The sequence below is a fragment of the Mobula birostris genome, chromosome 3, assembly GCF_030028105.1.
Source record: "Mobula birostris isolate sMobBir1 chromosome 3, sMobBir1.hap1, whole genome shotgun sequence".
NCBI classification, from domain to species: Eukaryota; Metazoa; Chordata; class Chondrichthyes; order Myliobatiformes; family Myliobatidae; genus Mobula; species Mobula birostris.
The window spans coordinates 56046803-56064147 of NC_092372.1; the positions used below are offsets into that span (position 1 = coordinate 56046803).

Below are 17345 nucleotides of genomic sequence, written 5' to 3' on the forward strand. Positions count from 1 at the left end.
TACTACTCTGAATTCTTTGTCTGTCTTTCCATAATCTCTCCTCTCCCCTTGTTCTTGCTTTTTGTTTATCTTTTTAAACTTCCTGTCTTATAAGACAGCTCCTTGGTGCAGGCATGAGAAAATATTTTATGGTATAATCTGTTGCATTTAAAAATATTTTCACATCTTTCTAAGCTTGTGTTTGAAATTTTCCATGGGCTAAGTTACCATTCATAATCAGAGTTGTGGTAATTCATAGGATGTTCTTCATTTACAACCCTGAGATTCATTTTCTTGTGGACATACTCAATAAACCCATGATACAATCAGTGAAATACTGCACCAACTTGGGTGTTCCATCAGTGTGCAAAAAAGAAACAACAAATGGCAAATACAAACAGAAAGAAATAATAATAAATAATTCAGCAATAAATATCAGAAATATAAGATTTAAAAAGTCATTGAAAGTGAGTCCACAGGTTGTGGGAACATTTCAATGATGGGATAAATGAGGTTGAGTGAAATTATCCCCTCTGGTCAAGAGCCTGGTGGTTGAAGGGTAGTAACTGCTCCTGAACCTGGTAGTGTGAGTCCTGAGGCTCCTGTACCACCTTCCTGATGGCAGCAGCAAGAAGAGAGCATGACCTGGGTGGTGGGGGTCCCTGATGATAGATGTTGCTTTCCTGCTGCAATGTTTCATGTAGATGTACTCGAGTGGGGAGGACTTTACCCATGATGAACTGGGCTGTATCCACTACTTTTTCTAGGATTTTGTGTTCAAGGGCATTGGTGTTTCCATAGAGGGCTGTGATAGAACCACGCAATATGCTATCCATCAGAGTAGATTAGATTATGAAGACACACAGTCCTCTTTTATTGTCATTTAGTAATGCATGCATTAAGAAATGATGCAATGTGCCTCCAGTATGATATCACAGAAACTCAAGACAAACCAAGACTGAAAAACTGACAAAAACTACATAATTATAACAGATAGTTACAACAGTGCAAAGCAATACTGTAATTTGATAAAGAACAGACCATGTTCTCCATTACACATTCCATAGAAGTTTGTCAAAGTTTTACATCTCATGCCAAATCTTCACAAACTCTTAAGAAGGTAGAGGCACTGCCATGGTTTTTTCATAGTTACCCTTGCATGCTGGGCCCTAGACAGGTCCTCCAAATTGATAACACCATGGAATTTACATTTGCTGACCTTCTTCACCTCTGATCCACCCATGAAGACTGGCTTATGGACCTCTGGCTCTTCCTCCTGAGGTCAATAGTCAGCTCCTTGGTCTCCCTGACATTGAGTGAAAGGTTGTTGTTGTGGCACCATTCAGTCAGATTTTCAGTCTGTCTCCTACATGCTGATTCATCGCCTTTGTTTTGGCCTACAATGGAGGTGCCATCAGCAAACTTGAATAATTGTAAATTGTAATAATGCAAACACTGTGTTTGATGCAGTATTGATTGCTTCCAGTAATTAACCTGGTAAATGTTGACTGAGTTTATTTGTAGAAACCTAACTGTCAATGCCAGAATGGTAATGACATTTATTTTCTGTTGGTCCCACGTTAATCAATTTTCTTTCAAAAGAACTCCTTTCAATACAGAACATCTAAGTCTTTGATCATGCAGTTGTCAAAAGTTTTATACCTTCAATAAAAGTCAAAAGGTTACAGATGCTGGAAATCTAAAGTCATAGCAGGAAACACTGGAAGCACTTAGTGGGTCAGGCAGCACCTGTGGAAAGAAGAATAAAATTAAAATTTCATGCCAATGACCCTTTGCCGCTCTGAATCATTAAATCTCTTTTTCCTTCTGTGCTTGACCTTGTAAGTGTTTCCAGCATATATAGCTTTTACTTTGATTTCAATTTGCATCTTGCCCTTCAGAATCAATACATCCTGGTAAAATGAATTGATTTTCGAATCCATTGAATGGAGGTGTTTAACAGATAGGTAATTTGCTTTCTTGTGTGAGGTCTTCTTGAAATCTGACAGAGTTCAGTGGCTTGAAGGCATTTTGGTGGTCTGTCATTGAAGAAATTATCTTGGGGTTCATGTGTTTACATATTAGAGATGAATGTAGTAAAAAGGGCAAAGTTTACTATTAACTTTTAGGAAGTTCAACATCTAATGTATTTTAAGAATTTAAAAGTTAGCCATCTTATAATGCTCATTTCATTGTTGCCTTTACAAGCTATCTATTTAGTCATGGCACTCAGCATGGAGAAGGAAATACTTGTCTATATTTCTTTTATGATGAATTCAAGAAGCTGGGGTGATGGACTATTTTGTTGGTTAAGGAATGATATGTAGCTTTGAACATTCTAAGTAAAATAGGAAAGGTAAAATAAGGAAGGTAAATAAAATCCTTAATGGATCATTAGGATGAGCAATTAACAGTCCAGCAAGGTAGAGCTGAAATGATGATTTTAGGATACAATTTACAGAAAGTATTACATTTGGGACAACTTAGAATGCTTTTGGAAGATACTGTGATTGGACTTTATCTTGGACATTTCTTATCATGTTCTCCTGCATTTTGCATGAAGTAATTCTCACTTTATATTGCTGTGAGTTTTAATATGCCTCTAATATTGAGTCAGCATGTGCATTTGAAATTGTAAAAGTAGGTTTCATAAGCAGTTGTGTCCTGGACATTGATGTATTAATGTAGGTATTCATTGCAAATTATTTCAGCTGTCAGCAATTTATATTTTCAAAACTAGTTTTCTTGCAATGAAGATTGGAATTGGATGCAAATTACAAGTAGCTTTAAGCACTAATGTCTAGTATTCTTCAGACAATACTGCAAAAAGAAATGTATGGCAAAGTTGCCATTTGTTTGTAATTTTGCTTGTAATTGCAATTTAACATTTGTCAGAAAGTTCCCAGTCAGATTTGGATGTCAGAATGTTTGGTTGTTGGTTTACCTTAAAAGAGCCCATTGTTTGAAAGTTGTGTTTCTTTCTATATATCAGAATTGCATATTCCAGTGAGACTTCTAGAATTTACTATACCTTTTAAAAATATTTAAAAAAAACAATTTCAATAAATTACTAAACTTTGAGTAAGTGTCTCTTTTAACTCATGGAAGGAGTAGGTGATTTTTAAGAACTCTGCATGTGATCTTTAGTTTTATTTAGAGATGAGTAGAGATAAAACCTTTGTAAATAATTTTAGGTACAGCAGATTCAGATTTATTTATCATATGTACACTGAAATGTGACATTTCCATTAACAACCAATACACCTTGTACTCTGCTGAGGGCAGCCTGCAAGGGTCACTACAGATTCCAGCACCAACATAGCATGCCCACAATGTTCAACAGAACAGCTCAGACAACAACAGCAAAACCAGCCTCTTTCCTAATTTCCCACACAGATAGACCACCTCTGATCTCCAGTACTTAGCTCTGGACTCTTAGACTCCTGGACAGCGAGCCCTTAACCTCCGGACAAACTGATCTAGGGGCTTTGACCCTTGGGTCTCTACCCCCAACTCATTGACTGGTCATTGACCTTTGACTTCCAGACTTAAGCTACATATTTTCTACAAATAACCAAGATAGTTGTAGATTAGAATGCTATTTTGGTGCTGAGAATGGGGTAATTTAATAGAGATACTGATAATTATCAAGGTTTTGATAGAGAAACTTTTTCTACTAATAGGAGAATTAGTAATCAGATGTGAGGTAATTTGCCAGTAGAAAATAAGGTGTGTGATGCAAGGTGCTTCAATATTGTAAGTTACAAGTATCTGGAACGTACCAGTCTTTCAAATAGTCTTCCAAGACATATTGGATTGAACAGACTCTTCCCATGCTATCTCATTCAATGATGAAAAAGGAAAATTTTGTTCTGGGGGCCGGCAATTCAGTAATACAATGCCTGTTATTTCAACCAGCAACCAGAACACAAAGTTCTGGATGAGGTGGTGAAATGTTGATGTACATTTCTGGGTAAGAAGCACTTATTTTAGCTATGCAAATTGTATGATGTGCACAATCTCTAAGCAATTCCAACTTTTTATTAAATAACATGCTGTGTATACTAATGTTCCATGTGAAGTAATCTGGAAAAGAGTTATTTTTAAAATTTAAACATTCCCAGCTTTAACCATTTTATTTTTGCCTTTTTTGGTACAAAATGTATGGATAAATTTACTGTCGCCTTTATGGTTTACTGGCTGTCAATTGCATTCTGCTGTGCCTGATCCTGCAAAGACTGATGCTATGAGTGTGCTTGGACAATCTGTATGAGAAAACTATTTCAGTATTGACAGTATAGCAGCAGGGGCAAATTTTATTCTTCCTTGTCTCCAAACAAACTGCCTTCACTGAGAATAAATTGTTGACAGTATTTGTTGTGTACTATGGTGAATCTTTCCTCTTTCTAGCTCAAAAAGATAATGAAATTATCTAAGCATCCCAATTGCCAGCATTTCTATGATCAGGTAATTCATTAAGGAACCTGGATTCTGACAACCTGTATGATATAGTGCTAAACAGGACCATGTGTGCTTTGGAAGAGAATTATTATATATGTATTGTTTCAATGAAAACTGAAAAAGCAATGTTTTTTTTAAACATGCAATGTTTTTTAAAGTTAAGCTATAAAATAAGGCACCAAGCGATTCATGGAACTAAAGTTCCCTTGAATCATGCGAAGATAAACTGGAATGTAGCCTTTAATATTGATGCAATCAAATGTGCAAAGGCTGATATTTTGTAGCAGGCTGAACACTCGAATAAAGATCTTTGCTGTTACTTTAGAATATTGACATTGTTGAACAACAGTGAATGTCATGATTTGAATTGCATTTGTCAAAGGACGTGGATACAGTGGTGTTAGCAAATTTGAATTTCAATTATAAGTTACTTCCATGACAGTATGTGGCGCTATAGTATCTCACTTTAAGACTGTAGCTGGCACCGTGCTAATCAGGAGGATTTTTATTTCCACGGCTAATAACATGTGTTGATAGATTATCAGTAAGAAAATCTTTATGAAAGTAAGAGTCAAAAATTCTTGATTGAAAAACTAAGTATTTGAAAATCAGTTCGTAAATATTATACAATTTTGCCCTCCAATTCAATTTTTCTTTCATCATTCATGACTTGACAAAAATTTGAGTATATTAGAACAGTGGTTTATTTCATCATTTGACATGGGAATTCCTTAAGTAGCTGGAGATTAAAAATATACATCTAATCCAGCCTTTTTATAAAAAAAAATGCAGTATTTTATTCTTTCCTATTTACTTAATCATGTGTAAGCTTTTTTCATTCTACCTATATGCCTGAGATGAATTCTAGTTTTCTTTTAAACTGTGTGATAATTTATTAAGTTATTCACTGTATAATACCTTCCAATCTGAAAAAAAATAAATTTCTTTGTTACTGTATTTCTAATTTTAGATTTTTAAATAATGTTCTCTGTTTATGAATAGCCTTAGTAAGCAGTCTGCATCGATGACATTTTTGCTGTTCTACCTGTAAGCTCTCAACTTTGCTACATTCCAATAGCATTACCTCAAGTGGAATTTTTCCAAAATCAGGAAATGAAACCCAGAGAGATAACTGTACCGGCCAATTTAACAACAGCTCCAAGTAATGCTTCCATTGAGGTGATTTTCCTCAGCTCCAGTAAACTATCACTCAAAAGGATTTTTTACGCACTGTTTAAACAAACTGCTTGGAAGTATAGTGTCAAACAAAATTCATCAAGACTATTTAGAAACATTTAGAAACATATTTGTGTTTGCCTCTTAAAGCTGTTTTCAAATATTGCCTATAATGCCATTGTTTTGCATGTGGTGTATAATCATAAATTGAGTTTTCACACCTCAAATGTAAACAAAATGGTAAATTTGTTTTTGTTAGTATCATTGTTAAACTTTTGTAGATTTAGCTTGATTTAGATCATTTGATGCTTAAAGTAAATATTTTATGCTTATTAGTTTATTTAATTCTATTGGCTACAGTGTACTTGTCTATTTAAATGTGTGATGTGTATTCGTAATCTTCAATGAAGTCCGTTGCAGGGGCAATGTAAGACAGAGGAACTAAAAATGTCTGTGGTTTATATAAGGGTTCATTATAGAGTGTTTTTAGAGCTGTCTATAAATGTTACAGCCCAGAGAATATGACATAAACCTTAAAAGGGGTGACTGTCTTTAGGCAACAATTATTGTTCACAAGCAATATTACAGTACTACAATTTAAATTGTAAATGGCTCCATAATTCTACTTAACTTAAAAAAAACGATAGCAATTTGGACTGGTTGCTCCCCAAACACCCACGTATGTCTTAAAATGGAAAAAAACCCAATAAAAACATGTATAAGTTGCAGGGCCTAATGTGATTTCTCTGTTTATACAATCATTTTTCACATAATGTTCTGTATGTGTTACCCATTGATTAATAGGAAACACTATCATTTCTGAGCCAGCGTAGGTAGAAGCTTCATTTTAGGCAGATAGGCTGAAGTTTGAAGTACAAGAGAGTGCTGCAGTGTCTCATACTCTAGACTGAGATTCAGGCTTTAGAATGAAATTAATGATGAGACCATTTTAGGTCCTTATGATTGTTCTGTGACATCACGGCTGATGTGGCTGTGTTTTCCTGAAATATGTTGGTATTTCTGGTGATTTGAATTTTATGGCCCAGAAGTTATTCTGTCCTCTGAAAGGTATTTGATATGGCTGTTGCATAGCATTAGATGATGAGACAGCAGATGATGCCTGCTCCTCAATCAGATGATCTGGAAATTTTCCTGATGCAGTGACTGGGAAGGGGATGGTTGGGGTAGGTGGGGGTCAGGTTCATGGTGCTCTGAAGTGTATGAGGCAAGGAATGGGGTTTACTTGAGTGGAACCTCTATTTTTGGATATGCTTAATAATAACTCTTTCAGAGCAACGTAGTCTATGGCTCAAGACAAAAGGAGTGATTCCCAAGTAACAATGCCATCCCATTGAAAATGTTGAATCAAATATCTAAAGTCGAACCACTAGTGAATCAAACGTAATTTGTGCTGGAGGAAAAAAAAACAGACATAGAACATTGAAAACAGCTCTGCTACCCAACAGAATTTCAAGGCTTAATGATGTTGTGTTTACATTAAAAATTAATGTAATACTTATTGCTATTTTAGAAAGAGAGAATCAAACTTGCATTAACCTTTTGCTTGGAAACATAATTCCTGACTTCCATCCTGCAAGGATTAGCTCTAATTTTTGCACTTTATCACCCCAAGTGTTAGATCATTGCAGTTTCTCTTGGCCCACCTTACCATTTCCCCATAAGCTCTTTGAAGTTTCAAAGGAATAATTTAGGGAATACAGTATTTTGTGCCACCTGTCCTCACAATTTAACCCAGTCTAAGTCTCATTCTGCTAAGTCTATACTACACTCCATCAAAGGCAAATCTTTCCCAAGTCCATGTTACTTTAAAAATTGTACTTAATCCCTTAATCGTGCATTGTATAATACCTCAAATCAGTTACGGAATAATTTGCAGAGGTAGAGTATAAATTTTTGGCTCTAGTATGCGGTATATATGTGGGCTACTGATTGATTATTATGTGTAAGCATCTATATTTCCCAAAGGATTTTGCATTGTTGTTATAAAATTTCTACATTTAATCCTGCGCTTCAGTCAACTTATCGATTACTTTCTGCATTCATGGACCTGTAAGACTTTTTGTATTTGCACTGCTTAAAGCATTTCTGCCCACTTTTAGGCCCAAATTGATTGTTGTCACCTCTCTATATTTGCCATTATTTTCCCCATTTGTTTTGCAATGGATTGGTAGTCACAGAGTTGTATAGCACAGAAATGGATCCTTCATCCCATTGCAACCATCTTTGCACGCTTAGACAACACTGATTTCATTCGTCTGATTTAGCACCATTTCCTCCTATGCCTTGCCTATGTAAATGTCTATAAATATCTATTAAATATAGTGATTGCATCTGATTCCACCAACTCCTCTGGTATAAGTTCCAAATATCAATCACTGTTTTAATAAAAATGGGGAATTTCTTCACTCAGAGGCAGGTGCATACGGGTTCAATTACAATGTAAGAGAATCTTGGACTAATACTTGGATGGGAAAGGTATGGAGGTTATCCAGGTGCAGGTCAATGGGACTAGGCAGACTACCAGTTTGGTATAGACTAGATGGGCTGAAGAGCCCCACCTCATCCCTAATTAATATTCAAAAATGAAGAGTTATAAGCAGATAAAATGACCTTGTATCATCTCCCAAGATACTTACTAGCTTCGTTGTTGGTCTGATAGTCACTCAGTCCCACTGTGCTTGCTTTCTTGACCTACATGGTCACGTCCTTTTGAAAAATACGAGCCACAAAACATTCAGCCTCACAGGACAATGATATCAGCTATTGCACAAACTGAAAACAGAGGCTTGAGCTACTTTAGCCAACAAAACTTCGAATGTTCATGTTTCCACAAAATGTACGAAGCTTCCTAGAATTCCCACATTTTTGCATTTCCTACATTTATTACATTGACTTGCACAGCAGAAATGAAAAGAGAACAACACTTCCTCCTCTGAATATACTAAGTTCTCCCATCACCAACATCCCATGTTTCATATTTTGTGGAAGCAGTTCTCCACCTTCTATCATTCCTTTAAATAGCTCAGGAAACTGCAGAATACTCCTTAAATTCTGTGGTTATCAAAAGTTGTAGGGTTGAAATAGAACAGGAAAGAGTTAGTTTAATTAATGGTGAACAACTGTTCAGAAATGATGTGAAAGCATATTTCCAAATTTCATAATAGTTTAATGAACAATGTATGTCAAAGTCACTTGTAAATCAAGTGAAGAGAAAGCAAAACCAGTAATATAATGTGCTGTATAAGATCTTGGTTTCAAATCTCCTGGCTGCGCTTCATGTAGAGACAGCTGCTATTGGCTATGTTATGCAGCATACAGGATACCATGATGAGTTTTTCCCACTGGTTGGTGTTAATGGCAGGGTGCCCCTGGATGAATAGGCAATGGAATTTTCCATAACGATTCTGGAGTTGATGGCTCTCATTGTGTCACTGTTAATTTGCTGTGATTTGAGAATTAGAGGACAGATTTTACTCATGGGACCCTTCCTTACTGTAAGTACTGGCTTCTGAAAATGTCTACCAATGTGGCCTTACGGAGGAGAAAAGTGACACGTTCTCTCCAGAGACTTCTCAGTTTTCTTGAAGTTATGATAATCCACAATCACCTGTACACCAAGGAGTTAGAAACCTTTCCTGTTGATGAAAAGATCTAGGTTCTCAATGGGAGTTTCTGCTTGCATAGGTGGGAAGCCAGAGATGATGGCAAATCCCAGTGTCTGCATTTCACATTTTTGTTGCTGAAATCAGTTTCCTGTGATTGTGGTTCCTGTGTGGTCTCCTTGATTTTGTGATGAGCAGCATATTCAGGAGACATAATAGAGATTTGTTGTGGTAGCTTGGAAAGATCTGGAGCTGAGAAAGTTGAGAATAGATGTGACATTAACATTCACCAAAAGAGCAGAGTATACAAGAGTGCATGGCCAAATTCTTCCTGCAGCATTTTATGACATAAAATCTGACCTGTGAATACATTTTCATCTGGAGGTGCCCAGATAGGATGTGGTGCCATTGAAGACTCCTTGCGAATAGGCTGTTTGCTGAAGTCACCTTTTAAAATGTGAAAAAGTAACACATCGATATGTGCTTTGGTTTTTTTTTTGACTGAGACTATTATATGTATGTGAAATGCAATTTTGAGCTTTAATTTATGACAAAAGTTTGGAAATAGGTGTTGCATAAATGGTAGCCTCATTATGTGCACGTCTGCTGGCAGAAAGTAGTCAGGTGTGGGGATGTAAACCATGTAATGAGGTGCCTTGTCCAACTTTGCCCTGATCATGATTTCAACCAGAGATATCACACTACAAGTAATTACCATTTATATTGTATGATTTGTGCTTTAAAATTGGGAGGTACTGTTTATACACTTTGGGCTACGTTCATTGGCTAACAGATTCATTCATCTGCTTACATCGATTATGCATAGCCATTTTAAGTAAAAGAAATGCAGTGGATTCCAGTTAATTGGGACAGCCGTTTATTTGGGATAACTCTTAAAGAACAAAAACTGACTGAGAAAATAGCAGGGATTCCCTTCAGTTATTTGGGACACTATGCCGCTTAAGTGGATCAGGAGACAGTTGCTGAACAATTTCTCACTAGTGTTAGTCATGTGCATGTTGTGTGGCCATGAGGCATGCCACTGTGCTTAGCAAACAGTTTTAAATGGCATCACTTGAAGATTTATGTTCAAAAAGCAGTGATTTTTGTCACTATTAGTTGGTGAGTAAGGCAATGCAGAACGGGTTTGCTCACTGCAGTATCAAGCACCCGGGCTTGGAGGTGCTAGAAATGGCCAGGAGTGAAAATGAAATGATTTCACTACTTCAAGTCAGGAACTATGAAGAATTTGGAGATATCGACAGTCATCTTGACTGTTACAATTAAAATGAAGATTTGGAGGATACAACTATCAAGAGCACTTTATGAAGGTAGTCCACTAACTGCATGAAGTGTCTGTGCTGATTTTGTTCATTTACAGTCAATCAAAAGAACACGGCAGTGCACACGGGATGGATTCCTCCGTTGATAACTATTAGGAACTACAACATAGTTTTATAGTACTGTAATAGTTTTGATAATGTTCTAATTTCTGTATTTTATTTAAATACATGTAAATCAGATAAACAGTGGTTTGATTTTATTTTAATATCTTTTTAACTATTTCCATGGAACTTCGGATAATTGGGGCGGCTATTTAATTGGGCCAAAATGTACTGGTCCTGATGTGTCTCAATTAACTGGAATCCACTGTAGCTAATAATGCCCAATGATTTATTACACTTACACTATTTAATGAATATATTATGAATATATTTCTTAGGAAAATATTTCAGGAAAGTAGTATTGTTTTTGTCCATTGTTCAATGGATCTCTGTTTTATTGGATAATGATGTTAATAGTGTTCGTGGGTGACAATAAAATCTGTTTTTTAAACAGCATTTTCACTTCCAGGTGATTGGGACGTGTACAGAGAGAAAAAAGATGTGCCTTTTTTGGGGCGGCGCTGATGACTGAATGCCCTTTTGTTATTATTCAGTCTGTCATTTGCATAGTGCATTAAAGAACAGGAACTAATTTTCTTCTCCATTCAATCCTAGAGAAGCCTCAGTTAATGCAGAGAGAGCAGGACATGTTTTAATAATTTTTCTGGTGGAATAAATTTGTATATCCGTGACTCATTGGCACTGTAACTATAAATGTATTTTTAAATCAGCTGCATATGAAAGAGCTGAAGTTGGGAGAATCATGCTTTTCTCAGTAAAGCTATAATTGCATGCCGGTCCTGATCATTATTTATATTATTAATTGGATAGTGAAGTAACACGAATAAAGAACGCTGAAAGCTAGATCATATAACTTCAGTTTGAGGTGTTATTTTAATCAAAGTTTTCTCAATGAATATTCTAATATACTCAGAGTATTTTCAAATTTTATGTTCAGAATCTTAAAAGGAACATAAGCAATTCATAGAAATGAAAGAGGTTAAAAGATTCCACATGATACTTTTGTCTTTTATTTCATAGGAAAACTATTTTTTGTTTATACATTGTAGAAAGACATAAAAATTATAAGAAAAGTTTAAAAACTCATCATCATGTACTGCAGAAACACAGATGGTTTATAAAAGGCTCCTAGTAGGAATATTTTCTAATCAGCAAACTTCAATGAAAGGGATTCTATTGAAGTGATCTACTCAACCATCAGGTTAAAGGTTATATGCTTTTTTTGTAACAGCTCTTTTGAGATAATTGGTAAAATTTCATAAGAGTGAATATGTGTCATGTCATTTGAATTTACCATACCTTTTTACTCTATTTTTAGTAGTTTCATAGTATTAGCTAATATTTATTTATGAAAAGTGGAAAAATCACATAATTTGAAGTTATTTATTTATTATGGTGTGAAGTATTATGATGCTAATAAGAGAGACGAGGGGTGGACAAATGCTTGGCCAAAGAATGCTTTTTCTCACAAGATGGATGAAATAATAGGGCAGTTTGACGAGGAAATTCTGGAGAACCTGATTAATTGTGGCAGAAGATTTGGACAACCTCCAAAGGAATTTGGTGTCAGGGCCAAAGAAATGGGGAAATGATGGGCAGAAATAAAAATGATCTTTAGTGATATAAGAGTGGAGTTAGTGATGGTGGGATTGAGATGGGAAGATGGTTAGTGTTTCCAGGACTGAGGAAATTTCCTTGGATAAGACTTAACTCACCTTAATTATAAGCAGGATGACAAGGTGACAACTATCTTGCTCAAGCTATGAAAGTGTATGAATACGCGATTAAACCCAGAAGTGATTGGTCAAGCTTGTGACAGGCACAGAAGACAATTACTTCAGTGTTGCTGAAAGTTTGATCTAGTTATCACATTATTGGACATAGCTCAGGTTTTCAGTAGGGAAGCAAGAACCAGAGTATTTAGGATGAACTGGACCTCCTTGGTCAGTTTTTTAAATATATGAAATATACATTTTTCAAAAACTCTGCAAAAATTTTTTAACTTATTCTACCTGTTGTATAAAAGTAAGGCAGCAGTGTGAAGATCTTGAAAGCTTTGAAGACAATAAGTTTATGAAGTCAAAGTGGCTGAAAAATGTGACTAAAACACCAAACTAGTTATAAAACTTTGAATTTGATAGTTGAGAACTGAATAATGCATGTTCCTAAGCTTAATTTAAAGCTTTATGTGGTGTCTACAGGTAGACTACACAAACACTGCTCTTCCACTTGAATACTCTTCTTATTTTTATCTATTTGTTCACAAAAACATAAATCTTAAAACAAAATTTGTGAATATATAACTAAACAGTAAAATTACCTGGATCTCTATTAATTTTCAGAATTAACAAGCATGTTTTGCTTTGCTCTTATTCTGACTTTAGTTAATGTCTGTGTGTCTGTATTTGTGCATGAATCAATAATTTGGAATAAAAGAGTTTATTGTGTTACTTAAGATAATTGTTCAATTCAAAATTTACATAGCAGTTTGTTCACTTGCACTTTTCCCACCACTGTCAGTTCCAATGTGCAATGCCGAAGCTTTAGTTGAATAATGGATGCAGTGAAATTATTACTATTAGTTCCCACCACAAGCTCTATTCCTCCACTGTAATCCAGCTTTAACCTACTTCCTGACAATTAATTGAAGAAGGATAAGATTATTGATAATCATGATGTTTGGTTTGACCGAAAAAAAAACTTGCGTCACAGCTTCTCACGGTCACCAGGAGCTTACTGCTTCCTCTGTAACATCACTGAATGACACATCCAAGCCTTGTTACCTCTAGATTAGTATCGCTTTAATATAGCCACATATACCAAGATAAGGAGAAAAGCTTGTCTTGCATAGTGTTCATGCAGATCAAATCAATACAGGGTACAGTAAGGCAGAACCAGGTGAAACAATATCAATAACAATGCAGAATAAACTGTAAAAGCTACAAAGTGCAGTGCAGGTTAACAACAAAACATAAAATTTTAATGAGGTAGACTGAGAGGTGAGGAGTCCGTCCTGTTATTCAAGAGTCTGGTAACAGTGGGATAGAAGGTGTCCTTGAACCTAGTGATGCATGCTTTCAGGCTTTTGTACCTTCTGCCCAAAAAGAGAAGAGAGAATATCCAGAGTGGGTGATGTTTCTGATTAGGTTGGCTGCTGTACTGAGGCAGTGAGAAGTATAGACAGACTCCATGGAGGGGAACACACATGAAATGATGGAGGAACTCAGCAGGTCAGGCAGCATCCATGGAAATGAATAAACAGTTGACATTGGGGGCCAAAACCCTTCATCAGAACTGGAAAGGAAGGAGGAGGCAGCCAGAGTAAGAATGGGGAGGGGGGGGGGGAAAGGGAATGAGTACAAGCCAGAAAGTGATAGATGAGGACAGGTGGGTTGGAGAGAGGTGATGAAGTAAGAAACTGGGAGGTGATGACTAGAAAAGGTAAAAGACTGGAGAAGAAGGAATCGGATAGGAGAAACTGTTAGAGAGGGAGCAAAGCGAAGAATTGAAGAAGATGGAAGAGTGTGGGTGGGAATATGACCAGAAGATGGAGAAATCGATGTTCATGCATTAAGGTTGGAGGATACGAATACGAAGATTTGCTTCTCTAACCTGAGTCAGCACATCGTGGCTGTAGAGGAGACCAATGATTGTCATGTTGAAATGGGAATGGGGATTGGAATTAAAATGGTTTTATTGTTTTAAAATGGTATGCTCATGGTGACTGTGTGGATCTATAATTCAAAGTTCCTCTTAGGTCAAATCATCATGGTTGTCAACAATCTTATTCTTTTTCAGATAATTCACAGCCGTTTCAATCCTATATAATCCTATTTAACTGCCCTTGGTCTGTACCCTGCTGAGCCTTGGTAACCAGGTTATAGAATTGCACAGCATTGAAATGGTCTCTTCAACTTTAAAAACAAAATAATCTGCAGATGCTGGGGTCAAAGCAACACTCACAACACGCTGGAGGAACTCAGCAGGTCGGGCAGCATCCGTGGAAACGAGTCGACGTTTTGGGCTGGAACCCTTCGTCAGGACTGTAGGGGGAAGGGGCAGAGGCCCTACAAAGAAGGTGGGGGGAGGGTGGGAAGGAGAAGGCTGGTAGGTTCCAGGTGAAAAACCAGTAAGGGGAAAGATAAAGGGATCCAGCACATTATCCTCGGCAACTTCCGCCACCTTCAGCAGGACCCCACCACTAAGCACATCTCCCTCTCCACCCCTCTCTGCTTTCTGCAGGGATCGGTCCCTCCGCGACTCTCTGGTCCACACGCCCCTCCCCACGGATCTCCCACCCGGCACTTATCCCTGTAAGCGCAAGTGCTACACCTGTCCCTACACCTCCTGTCTTGCCACCATTCAGGGCCCCAAACAGTCCTTCCAAGTGAGGCAACACTTCACTTGTGAGTCTTTTGGGGTCATCTATTGCATCCGGTGCTCCCGGTGCGGCCTCCTCTACATCGGTGAAACCCAAGGCAGATTGGGGGACCGCTTTGTCGAGCACGTCTGTTCCGTCCGCCACAACAGACAGGATCTCCCGGTAGCCACCCACTTCAACTCTGCTTCCCATTCCCACTCAGATATGTCCATACATGGCCTCCTCTACTGCCATGATGAGGCTAAACTCAGGTTGGAGGAGCAACACCTCATATACCGTGTAGGTAGTCTCCAGCCCCTTGGTATGAACATAGAATTCTCCAACTTCCGGTAATTCCCTCCCCCTCCCTTTCTCTATCCCTATGTCACTCTGCCCCCTCCCCCAGCTGCCTATCGCCTCCCTCATGGTTCCGCCTCCTTCTACCTATTGTGTTTTCCCGTATTCCTTCTTCACCTTTCTTGCCTATCACCTCCCTGCCTCCCTTCTCCCACCCCTTTATCTTTCCCCTTACTGGTTTTTCACCTGGAGCCTACCAGCCTTCTCCTTCCCACCCTCCCCCCACCTTCTCTATAGGGCCTCTGCCCCTTCCCTCTACAGTACTGACAAAGGGTTCCGGCCAGAAACGTCAACTCATCATTTCCCACGATGCTGCCCAACCTGCTGAGTTCCTCCAGCGTGTTGTGAGTGTCTCTTCAACTTTCATGCTAATATTTTTCTCAGCTATACTAATCCTGGTTGTGTAGGTGTTTCTCCACCCAGTACTCAGACCAATAATTCTACATTACAAATAACACAGATAAATAATTTCTACTTAGATCCCATCTCCTACATCTCACCTTAAACTTCAGACCTCTGAAGTCAACGCATTCCTGATAGTTTCTCATCATTCCGGTTAAGATGGCTCCAAGCTGTGATGTCCATCAATGTCATGGCTCAGACTTAGTTTTTTTATGTCCATAGGGATGGGTTTGGAGACAAAGCAGCAAGTTAAGTATCAGGTTGAGGTTTATGGGCAGGGATGAGGTGGTGTTGGAGGTTAGGGGTAGTAAATCAGGAGTTGGAGTCTAGCTCGAATTGTTCCGTGGTTGAATGTCAGTGCTTCAAAGGTCGGGTCGACTTGCACTGAGGTGAACAGCAATCCCCGTGTTGGTGAGTCACGTGCTGGTGGACCAACCTTTCCCAGGTCACTGGAGTCAGAGTCCATGTGAGTACGGAACTGGAGGCCCAAAGGTCAAACCCACTAAAGTCCAGAGGGCAAACATTGAGGCCAAAGTTCAAAGAACAGTGAGTCTGGAGTTAGAAACCTAAGTGTCGAAGACAGAGGGTAGAGGCCTGAAGGAAGAATGAGGGCCCAGGCCACTGGGTTGGAGGTCCTTGTGAGTCTTGAAGCTGAGGCCCGAAGATCAAAGCCACGATCAGCAAGTCGTGGAGTCTAAGTCCGAAAGTCAAACTCAAGTTCGGCATGTCCTGGAACAAAGTCCAAAGTTGGAGGCCAGATACCTACGAGTCTGAGAATCTAGGGCCAATGATGGGAGGTCAGGATATGGCCTGTCCTGGGGTTCAGGGCCTGCCTGTGCGTGTGTGTGCGCGTGTGTGCGTATGCGAAAGGAGCTTCTTTTGCTGCTCATTATCTTGTTTTGTTGTTGCTGCTTGTGTTGTTTTACTGAACGTTGCAGCATGCTACACACAGTGGCCACTTTATTAGGTACACCTTTGCACCTCATTACTGCAAATATCTAATCAGCCAATTATGTGGCCCCAACGCAATACATAAAAGCAGACATAGTCAAAAATAACAGCTATTGTACAAACCAAACATCAGAAAGGGGAAGAAATGTGAGTTTGACCAGGTAGTCAAAGTCACAGACAAACCAGTTGATGCCAGATGGGGTGGTTTGATTATCTCAGAAGCTGCCGATTGCCTGGGATTTTCACACATGACATTCTCCAGAGTTTACAGACAATGATGCGAAAAACAAAAAAAAATGTCTAGTGCATGGCAGTTCTGTGGGTGACAATGCCATGTTAATGAGAGGGGTCAGAGGGGAATGACAAGACTGGTTCAAGCTGACAGGAAGGTGACCGTAATTCATATAACTAGGTGTTACAACAGTGGTGTGCAGAAGAGCATCTCAGTTTATACAGCATGTCGAACCTTGAAGTGGATGGGCTACAGCAATAGAAGCCCACTTTATTAAGTAAAAGATATACCTATTAAGTGGCCACTGAGTGTATATTGGTGCTGGAATGTGTGGTAACACTCATGGGCTGTCTCCAGGACATTCTTGGGTGTGGTGGTTGTTAACACAAATAATGCAT

The 17345-nt window shown here is 38.2% G+C and overlaps 1 protein-coding gene across 6 annotated transcripts in view; it reads left to right on the forward strand.

Annotated features, from left to right (window-relative positions):
• The window catches only part of LOC140194593 (zeta-sarcoglycan), a 971547-nt gene that overhangs the window by 3549 nt on the left and 950653 nt on the right, over positions 1-17345 (forward strand). The window lies entirely within an intron of this gene.